The sequence below is a fragment of the Ammospiza caudacuta genome, chromosome 36 (assembly GCF_027887145.1).
Source record: "Ammospiza caudacuta isolate bAmmCau1 chromosome 36, bAmmCau1.pri, whole genome shotgun sequence".
Lineage (NCBI taxonomy): Eukaryota > Metazoa > Chordata > Aves > Passeriformes > Passerellidae > Ammospiza > Ammospiza caudacuta.
Genome location: NC_080628.1, coordinates 1824960 through 1841460, shown reverse-complemented (window position 1 = coordinate 1841460; position 16501 = coordinate 1824960). Strand labels below are relative to the sequence as shown.

At 45.5% G+C, this 16501-nt stretch overlaps 1 pseudogene; it reads right to left on the bottom strand.

Moving 5' to 3' along the window:
* LOC131570585 (zinc finger protein 420-like) overlaps window positions 1-16501 on the bottom strand; it is a 48213-nt pseudogene that overhangs the window by 12555 nt on the left and 19157 nt on the right.

The window sequence follows — 16501 nt, the reverse complement described above, 5'->3', positions numbered from 1 at the left end:
TCCAGAACCACGGATCTCCTATTTGACTACAGTCTAAATTGTGTAAGCTACGCTTTTGCCTGCTTACCTGATGACTTAATTGCATCAGCACAGATATATTAGGGTGAAATAGTGATAACTTGCCTAAATAACAAGGTCCACCCTGAGGTTGGGCTGGTATTCCATTCCAGGCTCTATCTCCACAAACCAGAAATATTCCTGTAGGTAATTTCTTAGGTGTCATGATGCTAGAGCCTTTACAATGGCTGTAGAGTTGTTTAGACACTATGTTTGGCTTTAGGGCTGAATCCAAAGTTGCCCATGTTTGTTTATATGGATTCATCTTTTGAGGATTAGAATAATCAAAGCTAAACCATCCACTGTTGGAAGTGCTGGTCATGCTAGCATTTGCACTTCCAAAAAGCTCCAACTCCTCAGGTGGAGAATGCAAAGGAGTATTAAGTGATTGAATTAACAGACATTGTCGGTAGCCATCACTCTGACTGGCAGTATACCCTTTCTGTGCAGGCAATTTAATATTTACCATATTGTGCATACATAAAGCACGATTATTAATAAGACTGCAGAATTCTTGAGGAGACGATACTGGCAATGCTGAGACAAAGCGACGACTGATTAATCTGTCTAGCAAGTGTTATTCATACATTATCTCTAGGTTGATTAAACTGTATTACCCTTAATTCTTCAGCTACTACTACACCTAGCAATATAACAAAAGTAAACCTCATTTTTCTGTTTTTACTTTGACCTTTTTTTTTTTTTCTTATCAGTTTTTAACCTTTAACCCTTTTCAAAATACACTGTACCTCCCACCGATAATAAGCCAAGATTTTCTGCTCATGTGTCTCATAAAAATCTAAAGCTGAGGCAGTGTTTAGTCCTGATTCGTTCGGTAGAGCCTACTCCCAATTATGTTCCCAGTTACGTCTATGATTACAGGTATCACACCATAAACGAAAAAGTGACAACTGATCCACCCAAAAGGTCTCATCACAACCTCCACAACACAGTGCAACCCAAGCAGCACAATGTGGGCTGTGACATTCAAGGCAGTTCTCTTTTGCCGGTCCTTTTATATGGAAAGATGATAATGATTCAATAATGTCAATCAGTTCCCCGGTCGTCCGGCAACAGCGTTTTATCCCAAAGGGTTAAAACCACCCTCAGCTGAGCCACAATGTCCGGCCTTATCAGGCATTGCACGGTAGGTGGTAATTGGACTAAGAAAAGAAAGCTGTTAGCTGTTTTCATTTATGCAAACCTGGAGAGGAGGTGAAAGGCAAGTCTGAAAACGATCCTTTCTGTCCTTGAGATTTTCACATCCACCTCTTCCTTGGGTTTCTCAAAAATGTTCAAAATCAGCTTTATAGTCTGTAATCCTTTAGTCATTTGGCTGAAATGGCATCAGCTGGGTAATTCTCAGTCCTTTGTTGATTTGGAGTGGTGAGAAAGTAGTATGCACTTGAAGCACTTAAAATACTTAACTTAGCAGACTTATTTTCAAATTAATAGAACTTAACTGGCTTCAAAATTCTATGGGCTAACTGTGCTACACTCTTTGCAACATAAGAATAGGCAATTCTAATAACTAAATAGTATTTTCAGCTAGCAAGGTTTCTCTGATGTTCACAACAACACTTTGAACACAAGTCATAAAACAAACACCTATCGTAAAAGCATAAATCTATCTAACATCACTTAAACTTAATAGCACTTATACTTAAAATACTTAAACTTAAAATATTTAGACTTAATAGAACTTAACATTACTTAAACTTATCTTTACTTAAACTTAATAGAATTTTAAATCAACAGAACTTACATGTAAAATCTCTTAATTCTAACAAAACTATAACAAAATCTAACTGATTTTAGACTTATTTGTAAATAATGTAAGATCAAACTTAACAGAATCTAACTTATCTTAAACCTAATATGATTTAACCTTAACAGACCTCGAATTTAACAGCAAATAAACTTAACAAACTTAACCTTAATAGTATTTAGCATTTAATTTAACTTAAACTACTTAATAACAGATAAAACTTACTATAGACATAAAATATAGCATTTACTATAACTTACTTACAGGCCCGATTCTAAAATATTAAGCTAAAATAACTTTGTTCACGTGTTTGCTATAGCATTTCTATATCAAAAAGCACACTCACAACATCTCACTCATACAATCAGTCTAACATATCTTAACATTTTTAAACTTTTCAAAATATAATTCTAGAGTCTGATGTTCCACTGACTGAGCCATCCGGGCTTCTGATGTTAAAGTCTCTGCCAATACAGGTGATTTCAAGACAGCATACCAATGCCGAGCCAAACCGGCCGAAATTTGACCCATGCATACAGTACGCTGATTCCTGTTTCAGTCTCTGCCAGGAAGAACTAAAGTGCCTTTAACTTTCCTTGTTTACCATCACTTGTTTCTTAATTTCAACAGGGATCTTTTCCTTTTGTTGACAAAAGTTACATCCATTAGGCTGTTAGGTCTTAAACTGAAGCTTTTGCCGGCTGTGGGGGGGAGGGAGAAACGCTCCCGCTGCAAAAAGCGCTCCAGTCCCGCAGTGCGTGTGTCAGAGCGGGCGAAACCCCCCCCCCTGCGCTGGGCTCTTTGTTTACTCGCCGGCAGGCTGACTCCGCTGCAGGCACCGCTGCACCTGTGGCTCCCCCCGCGGCGGCTTCGCTCTCCCCCCGCGGCAGCTTCGCTCTCCCCCTGCGGCGGCTTCGCTCTCCCCCCGCGGCGGCTTTGCTCTCTCCCGGGGCGGCGCACCTCGGCTCCCGCGGCGGCGGCTCCGCTCCCGCCGCTATAGCGCAGCATTTTAAGCGGTCGCTCACCGCGGCTGCTCGCCATGGCGGAGCGCCCGTGCCGAGTTCGGAGTAGCACAGACTCGGAAGCGCCACGAGCTGCTGCCGCTGTCTTGCACTCAGAGAGATATTTTACTAATAGTGCACCATATATCACTCGCCATGGCCTGCTTAGCTTCTTGGCAGTTTTACCACTCTCTAAAGCAGCCTCTGACAATAAATCACCGAATTCACGCAATTCCGTTAACTCGTAAACTGTGTGGGGATTCACAAAGACTCCCCGTTCCAGACCATAAGCCAAAAGACCTTGCAATTCCTTCCGTAAGTCTATTCCCTTAATTTGCCTTTTTTGCAAAAACATAATAAAAAGTTCATATGCGGCTTGTCTGTCCATACCTCTTTTTAAGTGCGCACTTTCACCTAGCAGCGTTTTCCCAGACTTCTCTGCCGTACGTATCAGCTGGCCCATCTAATATGGTCGCCAGGGCACGGCGCGTATCGGCGGTTTTCCTTTTTTCCTCCGCTTTAATTTCGCGCTTATTGCCGCTCCCGCTGCTTCGGAGCCTGAACCATTCCTCACTTATCCTTTGGTGTTCGCAATCCCCGTGATGGCCGCGATCGTCGTGGTGTCCGCTATCACGTCCGGGTGTCACCAATTTGTTGAAGTGAGGGGGAGAACGACCATCCTATAATGCATCGAACTCCAACTTTATTGATCGATCCGTCACCTTAAATAATAGTGTTAACGAACTTCATGCATATTCCAAAATACAGCTTTATGATAGGCTAACAGAGAAAACTCTAACCACTCCTTTTGTTTTACAATACCGTTGATTGTTTACATCAAACAAAATCAGTGTTCTCACTGTAATACGAACGGTTCCCAAAACTTCCATAACTGTTCCCAGGGTGCCATCTTTTCCCAGAGAGGATGTTACCTTTGTTATGGGAAGACTGCCTGAGAACTTTATTGTTTATACAAGGATGCCTGAGAGAGACTAATTGTTTATAGAAGTCAGGCTGGAAGCTGCTTTGAAACTGCTTCACAGCTACCTGTTACTTTTCTCTCAGCTGCATGGCTTCGTGGCCTTTTTCTTTAAGCCATGCTTGAACTAAACTCCCGACAGTAACACATGACAGTACGGAGGGAAAGCTCTGCTACAATAAAAAACAGAAAGAAAAAGCTGAGCAGCCCATCCTGTGTAGGAGATGTTGCTGGTGTCCCAGAGGGAATTGTGCACGGCTTTGGGAACAGTGATGCAGATGAAGCCCAGGTCACTGAGGGCCAAGTTGAGCAGGAAGAAGAACATGGGCATGTGAAGGTGGTGGCCACAGGCTACGGCACTGATGATGAGGCCGTTGCCCAGGAGGGCAGCCAGGGAGATGCCCAGCAAGAGGCAGAAGTGCAGGAGCTGCAGGTGCCGCGTGTCTGCCAATGCCAGCAGCAGGAGGTGCCTGATGGAGCTGCTGTTGGACATTTGAGCTTGTCATGGGGATCTGTAAGAAAAGTAATCACGGAATACTTGAGTTTGGAGCAAATATTCCAGCACAGCCTGGGGGCAGTTTCCCCCCACTGCCTGCCCAGGGCTCTGCTGCCTGGAGCTGTCCCTGCCAGCAGCTTCTTCACTGTGCCCAGGGCTGGTCCTTGCCAGTGCTGCCAGAGCCCAGCCCAGCCCTGGGGGCTCAGCTCTGCCCTGCAGACCCCTCCCAGCTCAGGCACTGCCCAGGAGCAGCTCTGGCTCTGCAGGCTCTGATAGCAACACAGCAACCCTGAGGAGGCTGGAAAAGTGACACTGATGCTGCCTTTAAGTTGCCCTATGCTAATTTCTCTAACTGCCTGGATACATAAGATTGGAGAAAAAATAAAAGTTTTTTTTCTCAACCTGAAAAGAGAGATAAATATCTATGTGCAATTTCCTATCCAGGCAACCCAGAGCAGTAGATCAAAAAAGCAGGATTTTCCCATTTATGCAGGCCCTGACTCTCTGTGCTCCCTGTATAATCTACTTGGAAATATTCTGCAGTTTAATGCCATGCTGGGAGCAATCCTGAACAAGGCAGCATGCTTACCACACAAGGAGAACACTTCTAAGTCTTACCAGCTGTCTCCTCCCACCCAGATCTTGTCCCCCAGTGCTGGCAGCAGCTGCCAGGGCTGGCTGAGAGCGTTCCCTGGCAGCAACAGAGTCCCTGCCCCAGCACAGCGCCCTGGGCTGCAGGACCCTGCTCTGCAGGACAGCCCTGGGCACCCCTGGCTGCTCTGCACAAGAGACAGAGAATGTACTCACAGGGTCTGTAGGCATTGGGGTGTTCCAACTTTAGGAGATGGCTCCAGGAGCTGCAGCTGCATTGTCCTGCAGCCAGAGGTTCCTGTGTCAAGGGCTGGCAGTGATTCTGCCCCAGGCACTTCTCCGCACCTTCCCAGCCCTGACTGATTGAAGCTCTCTGTGCCTCTGTTCTGTGCTTGGGGTGGCTGTAGGCAGTGCCCCAGCCCTGCTGGGCTCGGAGAAAAGCTGCTCATTAAGAGAAATGTGCTTTTGAAGCTCTTCTTGGTTACCAGGAGCTGCCTCTGTGCCAGGAGCCCAGCCCAGCTCAGCAGCACAGACACAGCACAAGGACTTTAATGAGCCTCTGGGCTTTGTGCTCAGGCCCTGAACATCAGTCCCTGAGAGGGAGCTGAAGAAACCTCTCCAGAACTCCAAGTCAGAATCCAACTCCAAAGTTTCTTGGACTTTTAATGGGTGCCACTGAGGGACACAACTGAGAAAGTGTCCCCAGGCCCCAGATAGAGCAGAGAACTGGAGGCAGTGATGACAGGTGGGGACAAAGAGAAGCCAAGTCTTGGTGCCCTGGGGCACAGCAGGGTCTGTGCCACCAAGGGCTGGGAGGAGACACCTTGTCATGAGGGACTGGGGCCTCCTGGCACAGCCCCAGCCAGGCTGGGCACTGTCAGCCCCTTGTTCTGCCCTCAGCATCCCCCCCTAGCCCACATGCCAGTGGCCTCAAGGATCTGCTGGAAGGAGTCCCTGGGGAGCCTTGCTCAGGAATGGCCCTGGGGGCTCCTTAATGCTCCCTTCAGGGACTGCAGGTTTTTCAAAGGACTTTGGGTTTGACTTTTGCCTTGGAGTGTCTGAGAGGTTTGTGCAATCCTGGCCTCCAATTATCTGCTGTAATTAGTCCCTGGAGAGGCTTTGTCAATAACAACACTCACTGGGGCTCATTAATGGTTCAGAGTACTTCAGTTATTTTAAGCTACTTGGTGTTTCCTTTTTGATACAGACTCTCTGAGATGTTTCTGCAATTATGGCCCCAATTATCTGCTTTAACGAGTCCCTTGAGAGCTTTGTACTGACACTCAGTAGTGCTCATTAATACTTGGAGTTACTCAAGGTTTTTAAGGTACTTTGGAATTTCCTTTCTACACTGAGTCTCTCAGAAGTTTTTTGCCATCCTGGTCTCCAGTTCTCTCCTCCCAGGAGTCCATGAGGAGCCTGTGTTGGAGATCGACCTCAGTGAGACCCATTGGTGCCTTGAGACACTTTGGGGTTTTCCACTGACTTTGACTCCTGGAAAGATTTGTGCAGTTTCCCGTCAGGCCCAGGGTTCATGAGCTCAGCTCCAAATGCACAACAGGGCTCATTAGGATCAAGCAAGTCCTGACAAACCCTGGCTCTGCCTTGATTTTCCTGTGGTCTAGTTAAGTTCAGCAGGAAGTTTTCTTTTTGCAGTTATGAAGAAATATTTCAATGAGCTTCTAAGAAATATGTATTCCTTTTTTAAAGAGTGTATTTTATTACTGTTCTCTTTAGAGAAGAGGTGATTGCAGCATTCTGTGATTGATATTGATCCAGGGTCTCTCCTAAGGAGGTCTGGCAAGGTCAGTGAAGTTGTACCTTGGAGCTCAACCAGTATGGACAACCTTGGCCCATATTCCCCAGCCCCATGTGAGAAGCTATTTTCACTTTCAAAAATGTAAATGCTTTATTAAGACCTTATCAAAATACAACAGAAGACTGAATAAAGAAAAGAATACAGCACCAAGAGCAAAGAATTCAGTCACTGTGTGCTCATCTACAAAATGGGTGTTCTGTCTTTTATACCTCTAGCCCCTCCCAAAATCTTGTCAATCGACTCCTTCTTCACTGTCCAGTGGTGGAGATCACTGTCTTACACCTTGATTGGAGGTCAGGTGCTGCCATAGTAACAAGCCGACCCTCCCAAATGCCCTGACTATTGAGGCCATCCTGTGATAACAATGCAAGGGGGAGGGGAAGGATAACTATACATCTACAAAATGATCCTTAACATATATTTAATATTCCCCCCTTAATCGTGAGAGCCAACCATAGAATTGCTCATCTATAACAAGCCTCCCTTTTCTTTTTTATAAGTCATTTTGCTTGAACAATTAAGTAAAAAAATTTATCTCTCTCTTGAATGAGTCATACCAGCATCTGTTGATGTGGGCAAGGACAGTGGGAATGGGAGAAAAAAATCTCAGGATTTCCTTAGACACACTTATTTGGAATGGACAAAAGGGCATCCAAGAGGTCCAGTATGGCTTTGAGTCCCATCTACCGTGCCTATGTGGCTGCTATCCATAGTTGGTGTATCTTAGGGGTGAGAACAGAGGCCAACTCGGTCCTGCCCTCCAGTCCCTGCTGAATTAAAAGACAACTGAGCAATGATAGAGGTCTGGTATGGCCTTTTGTCCTTACCTTACCATGCCTACAGGGTTGCTACCCGCAGCAGGGCTATGGAGCCTTCTTGGTAGCAAACAAAGGGGCCAACCTGGGCTTGCCCTCCTTCCTTTGTCTTATTTTCTAAAAGAAGCTGTCCCATTACCTTTTACTGTCCTTTTAGTGCTTCTCTGCTGGGATTCATAAAGTTAGAGGGTTTTGAGAAAATGGTTAAAAAGGATAGGCCCTTGAGAGAAGTTTTGTGAACATTGCTAATACAGCGAAAAATTTTCTAAGCAGTAGAGCAGACGTGACAAATAGCGCAGTAGACCTCTGTAGAACTGGCATTATAGATTGTAACAAGGTTATTTAATGTATATCTTTAGAAGGTTAGTATGAATGGATCTCTGTGCTTTTTCTCTTATGAATAAGTCATTGTGTTAACTACCATTATGTGTGTTTCATATGATTGGATAGAATTCTTGTCAATATGTTTTGCTCTATGTGTGACTGGCTGAAATCTAGGCTGAGATGGTTTTATGCTATGCTGTAATGTCACACCCCCTTGGCATTTCCTTTGGATCAGAGAGCTGTTAACATCCTGTCTCCATTGTCTAACAATGTGCTGAGACTAATGTGCTAAATAAATAGCTCACGACACTGGTTTGGATTTGCCCCGTCTCGGTTCGTTTGTAAATATCGGCCAGCAGCACTTCTCCTCAACAGATGCTGGTAATTCTCACCCATTAAAACTGGAAGTCAGTTCTCAAGCTGGTTGTTGAAAGCTTGACTCTACTTTTTGGGCATCTTCATGTTTTTCTGGTTGTCTCTCAGTCTCTGCTTGAGAGTCAATCTTGTTTCACCTGACCTGGATGTTATAGTCCATTCTTTGGGTTCTTCTATTGGGCCTTTGACTCTGTTGGCATGAGTCTATCCCCGCTCTGCAGTTCACACGGCTGATTTGGTGGTGAGCAGTACGTGAAAGGGACCTTCCCACTGAGGAGTTAGAGGCTAATCTCTCCATGACTTAATCATCACCCAATCCCCAGGATTAATATTATGGATTCTGAAATCCAGGGTGGTAGTCTGAGGAATTGCCCCTTTATGTCTTAGTCCGTCTAATGTTTGTGCTATGGATATAACTTATTTCTTGGCATTGGCTTCCCCTTCCTCATAGGTGGCAGCCTTCTGGGGTGAGGCCAGGAAGGGCAACCAAAGCATCATTTCATGGGGTGACACCCCCGGATCTGACTGGGGTTGGGTTCTAATTCTTAATAAGGCCAAAGGCAGACATTTTATCCATGACATTTGGGTTTCAATCATTAGCTTAACTAGAGCTCTTTTAAGACTTTGATTCATCCTCTCTACACAACCAGAACTCTGTGGATGCCATGGAGTGTGTAATTTCCATTTTACTCCCAGGCCTGAACAACTTTCTGCAATATTTTCAATGTGAAATGAGTTCCCTGGTTGGAATCAATCCTGTTTGCCATCCCACATCAGGGAATGATTGATTCTACGAGTGTTTTACTCACAACACTGGCATTGGCTTTCACAGTGAGTACCACCTCTACACAATGAGTCACGTGATCTACTATCACTGGTAAAAACTTCCACCATTGTACCTGGGGAAGCTCAGTAAAGTCTACTTGGATGTTTTGAAAGGGCCCTAAGTCTAGTTCTCACCCTGCCCTGGGTGTTTTCCTCATTATTTTCTTATTCACTTGTTCACATATCACACACCCTTCAGTTACTTGCTTAGCTATTCTGAAAATTCCTATGCATCCCCAGAAATTGATCACCTAGCACTTGTGTACCCCACTGTGTTGTTCCATGTATGCCTTCCAGCATTTTCTTGGCAGGGGGTTTATTCAACATTTGCCTCCCATCTGCTAATTTCCACTTCCCTTCATTATCTTTCTTGGCTCCCATTTTAAGGAGTTCTTCCTCTTCTGTCCCACCCACTACGGGGACTTTTTTCATTTCTTTCATGGATGTTAATACTATTATTAGTTTTTCTGTCTCTGATTCAGTTGCATTTTTAGCTTCTAAATCAGCTAAATTGTTCCCTTGTGCCCCTTTTTTATGTCCTTCAACATATCCCACCACTAGTTTCTCTGGCAATTGTAAGCTTTCTAACTCTTCTAAGACAAAATTTTCGTGAATCAGTCCCTTTCCTTTTGAATTTAATAGCCCCCTCTCTTCCCAGATTTTTCCAAAGTTATGCACTATTCCAAAAGTGTATTTTGAGTCTGTATATATTGTTCTCCATTTCCATGCTAATATTTCCAGAGCTCACTTTAGGGCATACAACTCACACGCTTGGGCTGACCAGTTGGAAGGTAACTTTCTCTTTTCTATGGCCACCAACCCTTCATGCACTATAGCATACCCTGATACCCTGTGCCCCTTTATTACCCGGGAAGATCCACTGATGTACAATTGTTTTCCACCTTGGAGTGGTTGATCTGTTAGGTCCTCTCTTCCTTCAGTTTGATAGTTTATAACCTCTAGGCAATTATGTAGTAGTTCCTCATCTGGTTCTCCATCCAAAAACTGGGCAGGGTTGTGTTGGTTACACATGATTAGCTCTAAACCATTATCTATTAAGATAGCTTCATACTTTACCACTTGGGAATCAGTGAGTCATTTCTCAGCCTTTTGGCTTAGGATACTCCTTAATGAGTTTGGGATATATATCTTCAATTTTCTCCCAAAGGATAATTTTTTGCTTTATGCTATGCGTAGGTCAGTCACTGCCACAGTCTGAATGCAGGTTGGCCACCCTCAGCTGACAGGGTCTATAATTTTGATAAACTGGCCACTGGTTTCCTGGATTCTCCCCAGTCTTGTGCTAACACTCCATGTGCCACCCCTTTTTCTGTATCCACAAACAATAGAAGGGTTTGTCTAAGGCAGGAAGACTCCGTTCCAGTGCACTGACTGATTTTTCCTTTAAAGCTTCAAACTTTTGTTCATCATCTTTTGTCGACGGAAGGAGACCCAGACATCAATTTGATCATCACAGGCCCAATTTTATTGATCAGTATGGCGGGTTAAATACAGTTAATAATGAGCTTCATACATATTGCAAAAGTTGAGCTCAGGATTGGTCAGTTACATATCAGCACCTACGCCTACTTCTGCATTCCTATGGTTCTACTTTTGATACTTTTCACATATTCTCAGGATATATTCAGGACTAATCTCTACTCCCTCTCCTCATGTTGCAGCAAGGTCACTGCTGACCTTTCCTTTCAGCTTGCTGACTGCTGACTTTCTTCCTTCAGCTTAACCAGCGGCATGATGTCAGTATGGCCTTTCTCAGCTAACCAATTATTAATAAATCTCTCCACAATCTTTTTCCCACCTAATCTCTTCTTCAACTAACTTTTTATACAAGAATCAGATGGCCTGTGTGTATCCTTCAGTCAATAGGCTACAATATCCCAACAGGCCTAAAAACCTTCTGACTTCCCTCTGAGTTTTTGGCTGTGGGAGTGAACCTATCCCCGCAATTCTCTCAGGGTTTAGCCACCAGCTCCCTTGACAAATCACATGTCCTAGGAATTTTACTTCCCACTCTACAGATTGGAGAATCTCTTTTAATATTTTAAGTCCTTGATTCCCCAGAAAATTTAACAAAACTATGGTGGATTCCCAAACTTCTTTTTCTTCCCATCCTGAGAAAAGCAAATAATTTACACATTGGATGAGCTTCATCTCAGGTTTAATGAAGAAGAGTTGTGTTACTTCTCCTAGGGCTTGACCAAACAGGTTTGGGGATTTGGAAAACCCTTGGGCTACCCTAGTCCACCAAAGCTGTTGCTTCCTCCCGGAAGCGGGGTCCTCCAATTCAAAGGTAAATATATCCCACTTTGCCAGTGGGCACACCCAAAAAGCATCTTTTAGGTCTATCACACTAAACCACTGGTGTGCTGGGGGAATATTACTCAGTTGTATATAGGGGTTAGGCATTACTGGGTATCAATTCACAGTTCTTTTGTTCATTTCTATCAAATCTTGGACAAGCCTGTAAGTCCCATCTGACTTCTTTACTGGTAATGTGGGTGTATTATGGGGGGACATTCCAGGGAAAGTGGAGATTGTTCTACCCTAACTGGATGGTTTTCATTAATTATTTTTATTACTATAGGTTTCATATTTAATTTACCTCAGTTTTTCAGTTTTGCCCACACCATCTCATGAATTTTCTCCTCATTTTCTTCCCTTAATTGGAGAAGCTTAACTACCATTTTCCCTTTCTATGAGAGCATTCCCATGTCAAGCTGCACCTGTAAATCCTGTTCTAATAAATTTCACCCTGCTTCTGGAACTAATAGAACACCCCCAGTTCCTATTTTATTTGGTCCTTCAAACTTTATTTGCATTAAAACAGAGGCTTTGAACCTTTCCCCTTGTCTTGCTTTGAAAAGACAGGTGTCTGCTAAGGAAGGCAGGAGCTGCCCCTGAAATGGAAAATGTAATCCCCCTCCCTCCGAATTGGTATAATTTTGAAATTAAGGGGTTCTCAGGCACATATTTGGGAGCAGGAATAACAGTTCTTCATTAGAGAAGAAAACTAAAGAAATAAACAATGCAGTAATACAAACAGCCCTGACAGAGTCAGAATACCACCTGACACCCTGTTAGTCAGGCTTTTGGTAGCAGTCCTATTGAATTCTGGCTGCAGTCCTCCTTCAGTCTTCCTGCAGACAGGTGTGGTTCTGTTGGAGCAGTGATCCTGTAGAAGTGTGTAGTCTTCCTCTGAAGATCCAGTGGTGGTGTAGATGGGCCTGGTCTTCCTCTGGGAATCCAGTGGAAGGGGTAGCTGCTCCTCTGGGAATCCAGTGGAAAAAGCTGTTCTGGTGTCCCAAAATCTCAGATTATATCAAGTTAGGAATGCTTGGCTCCTCCCTCTGGGCAGAGCATCTCACAATGGGATGATGCAATTTTATCAGTGATGCAGTGACACTCAATGGCCCGTTAACAGCTGATGTCTCTCCAGAGGGAGGATTGGTTTGTGGAAGAGATAAAGAAAAACTGCCCAATTAACAGAACATAACTGGCCCACCTCTTAACAGATGGGAATAGAACACACACATTGCTTTGCAATCCAGGACATTATCCACCCCTTATTCTATTTCCATCTGCATCACAATTAAACCTTACACACAGTTCTCACTTAAGTCTAGGTTTCCCTGTGGTACACAATGGCTCTCTCCATCTTTCTGCATTACCCACCAAGTGTAACCAAGTCCTGGAGCAAAACCAATTCCACGGATGTGTTTGTCTTTGCCTGAAGTGGGATTAATCCAAACAGTCTTTTCTAAAACACCTTTCATGTGTACAACAGGGACTTTATCTCCATCCTCTGTGTGCAGGGGTTCAGACCGGGCAGGACCAGCTCGATTGATGGACCCTCTGGTGTTGACCATCCAGGTGGCTTTTGCTAAGTTCATTTCCCAATTTCTAAAAGTCTTTCCCCCACCAAGTGCTTAAGGGTAGTTTTAAGTAGTCCATTGTACCACTGTTGAACTTTCCTGGCAGCTGGTGCATGATAGGGGATATGATTAATCCATTCAATGCCATGTTCCCTGGCCCAGGTGTTGCTAAGGCCATTCTTAAAATGAGTCCCATTGTCTGATTCAATTCTTTCAGGGGCGCCATGTCTCCACAGGATTTGCTTTTCCAGGCCCAGGATGGTGTTCCTGGCAGTGGAGTGAGGCACAGGGTAGGTTTCGAACTATCCAGTGGTGGCTTCCACCATGGTCAGCACATAGCACTTGCCCTGGCGTGTCTGGGGCAGTGTGATGGAGTCAATCTGCCAGGCCTCCCCAAACTTGTACTTGGACCACTGCCCACCGTACTACAGGGGCTTCACTCGCTTGGCCTGCTTGATGGCAGCACACGTCTCACAGTCATGGATGACCTCAGAAATACTGTCCATGGTTAAATCCACCCCTCGGTCTCGTGCCCACTTATAGGTGACATCCCTGCCCTGATGGCCTGAGGCATCATAGGCCCATCGAGCTAGGAATAACTCTCCCTTGTGTTCCCAATCTAGGTCTATCTTGGACACCCCTATCTTTGCAGCCTGGTCTACCTGCTCATTGTTTCAGTGCTCCTCATTGGCTCTACTCTTGGTGACATGAGCATCTACATGGCGGACTTTCACAGGTAGCCTCCCTACCCTGGTAGCAATGTCTTTCCATTCAGCAGCAGCCCAAATTGGTTTTCCTCTACGCTGCCAGTTAGCCTCTTTCCACCTCTCCAGCCATCCCCACAGAGCACTGGCCACCATCCATGAGTCAGTGTAGAGGTAGACCTTTGGCCACTTTGCTCTTTCTGCAATGTCCAGGGCCAGTTGAACAGCTTTGAGTTCTGCAAGTTGACTTGATCCACCTTCTCCTTTGGTAGGTTGTGCAACCTGGCATGTGGGGCTCCATATGGCTGCTTTCCACTTCCGGTTCATCCCTACGATGCAACAGGAACCGTCAGTGAAAAGAGTGTAGCGTGTTTCCTCTGCTGGTAGAAGGTTGTATGGTGGAGCTTTCTCGATCCTCATCACTTGCTCTTGTTCCTCTTCATCAGCGAGACCAAAGTTTTCACCTTCGGACCAGTTTGTAATTATCTCCAAAATCCAAGGGTAATTCAGGTTTCCAGTATGGGTGCGCTGTGTGATAAGAGCAATTCACTTGCTCCATGCGGCACTGGTGGCATGGTGGGTGGTGGGAACCTTGCCTTTGCACATCCACCCCAGCACCAGTTGTTGGGGTGCCAGAAGGAGTTGCGCTTCTGTACCAATCACCTCTGAGATGGGTTGGACTCCTTCATAGGCAGCTAAGATTTCCTTCTCTGTGGGAGTGTAGTTGGCTTTGGACCCTCTGTAGCTTTGACTCCAAAATCCCAGTGGGTCAGCCTTGAGTCTCCCCAGGCACCTTCTGCCACAGGCTCCAGGACAAGCCATGGTTCCTGGCTGCAGAGTAGAGCAGTTCTTCACCTCTGGTCCTGTCCTGACTGGGCCAAGAGCTACTGCATGAGCAACATCCTGCTTGAGTCCCTGCCCTACCCCTGGCAGCTGCTCCCAGCACTGGGGGACAAGATCTGGGTGGGAGGAGCCACCCTGAGCAGGGCAGGGGCTGCTGCTGAGAGGGGCTGGGTGGGGCAGGGCTGCTCCCAGCTCCAGAGCAGCCTGGGCACAGCTCTGGGGGACACTTCCCAAAAGAAGGTAAGCCTGGAATTGCTGTAAAGATCCAGAGCTTTCTTGAAAGTGTTTTCAATTTCCTACTTGGAGAAGGATGGGAAAGATGGGGTGATAAAAAAAATATTTTTGCTTTTTATACATTTTTCATGTATTCGTAGCTCTATAAACTTCTTTTATATGGCAATAAATCTAAAATCCTTACTTAACCCTATAAAACTCTTAATAACTTTATTAAATTACTATTATATATATATTATATATATATATAAAATAACTATATTAAATTACTATTAAATTACTATTATATATATATATTAAATATATAATATTATATATTTCTAAAAGTATAATCCTTAATTAACTTGAGTACATTTCCTAACCCTTCTCTTAGAACATCTGCCTGTCTAAACACATTCCTGAAATGCTGTATAGTCTTATTATCAGGAAGAAGACCTACAAGAAGAACATATTGTTTATTGACCAGAATGTGAGCAGTCATAAGCAAAAGTGAAAGCAAAGAAGCCTTTGGACCTACTCCAAAGGCTGTGGGTTGAGCCAGGGGTGTGTAACTAGGGAAACTGAATCTCCTATTGGATGTTCCTGTTAAATATCCTAAATTAATCAATCTTAATAAAATGTTGAAATCAGGGGCTGGATTTGCCCCATCCCCACTGGGACACCTGGAAGCTTCCAAATATTGTCTGGTTTTTACTTTACTGTTCTAACATTGTTGCAAGGGGTTTTTGTTTTTATTTTTTTTTTTTTCTGTTTTGATTATAGACAGCAGGGGAATGAGAGAAGCAGAACAGGAATTGTAATCCCAGAATCCCAGAACATTCTGAGTTGAAAGGGACACACAGGATCATCAAAGGAATGTTTGAACATTTACAGAGAGTCCAGAACTGTAACTTTGGGTGGTCAGTCTCTCTGCTGGGAGCCTCCCAAAGGGCCCTCAGCCACTCCTCAGCCCTGGACAGCAGCAGCATCACCTTTGCAGGGCCCAGCAGGGCTCTCCTGAGCTGCCCTTGCCCAGCTGCACACAGAGCCTGCCCCAGCCAGGGCCCTGCACACGGGCAGGTTTCTGTAGGGCCCCAGCCAGGGCACACAGGCTGGGATGGGCTCTGTGAGCGCTGGCAGGGACAAGGCTCCTCTCAGGAGGGAATGTCCAGGCCCAGGGAGATGCTCAGGGAAGGAGAAGGGGCTGAAGAGAGCAGTGCTGGGGGCAGGATGAGGGCACTGTTGGTGTGTGGGAGGTGCTGGGCACAGCTGGGCAGGCACTGAGTGCCCGGCTGTCTCTGCCCTGCTCTCTCAGGCACAGCACCACAACATCTTCTCTTGGTTCTGCACTGCCCTGATATTGTCACTGTTATCTGCTGCTCTCAGGGAGGCTCTGGCATTTGCAGCAGCTGAGTCAGGCACTGCCCTTGGCATTTTTGCCAGGCAGGGCTATCCATGGGAATGGGGTGTCCAAGCTTCCCTGGCACCTGTGGGGCTGTGGGCAAAGCAGTCCATGGGAAAGGGGAAGGAGCTGAGCCCCTCCCTGAGATCTCATCATGGGCACAGTCAGGGATCTCCTTGCTGTGCCCCTCCAAGCTCTGAGCTGCCCTCCTGGGTGCAAATCTGTGCCAGAGCCTCTGGGAGTTCCCTGAATGTCCCGCAGGGAAGGGCAGAGCTGCCAGAGCTGAGGAAATGCTGCTGGGTTTGCCCAGGGAGCCGTGAGTGTCCTTGGCACAAGCGGGTGCTGAGACCTTGCCCAGAGACCTTGAGAGAGGGTGAGATATTCAGGGATCCCTCT